This window comes from Limulus polyphemus, unplaced genomic scaffold (assembly GCF_000517525.1).
Source record: "Limulus polyphemus unplaced genomic scaffold, Limulus_polyphemus-2.1.2 Scaffold53, whole genome shotgun sequence".
NCBI lineage: Eukaryota > Metazoa > Arthropoda > Merostomata > Xiphosura > Limulidae > Limulus > Limulus polyphemus.
This window is the reverse complement of record NW_013665663.1, coordinates 735,992-738,833: the sequence shown is the minus strand read 5'-3', so window position 1 is coordinate 738,833 and position 2,842 is coordinate 735,992.

The window sequence follows — 2,842 nt, the reverse complement described above, 5'->3', positions numbered from 1 at the left end:
AACTTCGTTTTCCTTCGAACACATCGATTGCTAATGTCCTAAAACAAAGAAATCAATATGATTACAGTTTACATTAAGGGCCTGGAAATGCAGTTCTCTGGCTTATTTCACCATAATGTGTAACAGAATCTTTATAAACACGTGGGAGATAACTTGAAAGTCAGCGAGTATGATTTGTTTAAAAAATATTGAGAATTTATAAGAATTATCTTCTGTGATACAACTACCATAATTTAATAGTGTTTCTCGAATATAGAAATGTGATGACAATGTTTAATATTTACCAAATTATATTTCATCCTGTATTATGACTTATAACACACATGAAGTCTATTTCCAATATGCACTCTTCATCATTGTCAATTACCCACACGTCATGCTCTACAGGGAATCTACTCTCAGTGAGAGTAACTTTAAACTTGCTGTTGACATCATTCCATCTTCAAGGGTAACCCAATCAAGTTCAATGTTCATTTCATATTCACTGTTATCAGTGGTTTGGTTTTACTTCAGCTATTACTATAACTGACATCAGTGATAGTTTTGTCTTTGTGTAAGTGTATTCTAAGTACTTTTTTATTAGGAACAATTTTCAAAGTTATTTTGACTTTTACAATTTTAATATTATCTGCGCCATGAGCAAATACATAAATCTATATACATAGCACAGTAATTGACAGATTTACTCGTTTTTTTTCTTAGTATTTTATTCCAGCTCCTAATGAACATTTACTTTTAAAATCGAACGCACCTACAAAGAAGTGTCTTGAAATCAAGGGTCAAATTGGGGCGGAACGGCGTTTTACCTCTTGAGGTTTCAAGGCATTAAATTTCCTGTTTTTTATTATTATTATTATATAGGAAAAAAGAAGTGTTCCGTTGTACCACGCTGTGACCCACGCTGCTACTGAAAAAGTGCTCCTCCCAATAGCACAGCGGAATACCTGCGGACTTACAACGCTAGAATTCGGGTTTCGATACCCGTGGTGGGCAGAGCACAGATAGCCCATTGTGTAGCTTTGTGCGTAATTATAAACAAACAAACTAAAAAAGTGAATCGCAAAAGGAAATTTCACCCCTTACAAAATTATAATTTAACCACTGTTTAAAATACATCAAAATGAAGCTAATAATGCAGTTTTTAAACATACAATTAAGAATAGGAAACAAAACCAAACATACTCGTAGTACTAAGTCAATTAATATAGATAAGTTATCTTTTAAAATAGTTTTTTTTACCTTAATGTTTTTATAGTAACGTGCATGACTCATTTCGCCGACTTGCGAAAACAACAGAAGTCCGACGTTTCTTTGTTTAACCTATATTACAATCAGAAGCATTTCATTATCTACAAACTACAAAAACAGGATAGTCTAACACTTGAGATGAAAATTTGATGGTTTTTACTGAGAGATGGAGCTTACTTTATGTGTTCTCTATTGGCCAATAATTAGATGATGTCTTCTTGGAAAAATACTTCTGGATAGCTAAGGCTATAAAACTGGCGACTCCACAGCACATAAAAATTATCACCCTGTTTCTGTACCTTTGTTTTCTTCTACACTATTGAAAAAGATCATTAACGATTGGTTAATATCTTTCTTCAAAAGGTAGAACAAAATTTCATCAAACTAGTAAGGTTCTCTGTCAAAAGTTGATATTTGGTTCTCTGCTGTGGGTACTTAAATTTATTTCAAGATAATATTACATTGGGCTCTTAAAAGGTCACATTTAGATTTAATCAGAATTTTCATTTATAATCAAACATATTATGTTAATGAATTAGGAATGTAGTTTGAGTTGTTACTGGGTTTTTGTTTCAGTTAATTACAGTGTAGTGCAGGGACCTGTTTTACAAATCACATTGTTTTTGCCATGACAAAATACATTTGATTAAAATATGACACTAAACTATAACCTGATATACAACTATTGTCTGTAATGATTGTGATATTCAAAGTTTGTAGACTGGAATTAATTAAAATTCAGTTATCCTGACTAAATCACTTTATCTGAAAGAGGCTACGATTTCGGTTTTTATGACGTGATAAAAGAAACTTTAACACAAAAGTAATATTTCGTCTAATAACGTTGTTATTGAAGAAATAATTGAAATTCACAATTTGACTTTACAGTATGCTGCGTTGGCATTCTCATATTTCTTAGGTTCTAAAAAATAAAGTGCTTTTATAGCGACAATTCACTGCTTTGTAACACGCAGTAAACTTAAAATATGGTGTAACTGGCTTGACTAAGATAATCCCTCTTTATTTTAACTTTTGGTTTTTCAAATTCTGCTGTTACTGGTAAATTCACATTGTAATACAGTTATAAAGTTTTAACATTATTGTCTTCCACCCGCTAATTAATTGTTGCAAATTACAAGTCTGCGGTTAACTTATCAAATTGGAAGATCGCTCTTGTTGAAAAAGCTATAAAAATGATAGGTTGATGGAACTGAATACCCAAACCTGCTGATCGGCAAATTGAAAGAGTTTTATATTATAAAATGCCACCTCACATACAAAAATTAATGCATACTAAACAAACTTAAATAAAATTTTAATACTCAGAGAAAATTGTACATACTTTTTACTAACACTTGTGCATGCGTATGCATGGTAACCGTTCGTAGAACAGTGATTAGCGAGCCAACACTGCGCATCTAAGGATTAATGGTTCGCTACACTTTACCGTAAAAATACGTTCCGCAATTACGAGCCATGAGTGAGGCTATAATAGCGACAGCCAAATCCAACTGTTAAGTTAGACAAGAGTATGCGGGGGGTACTTTTGACTAGCTGCTTTCACTTTAGTCTAATAGTTCAATAATTAGAGACA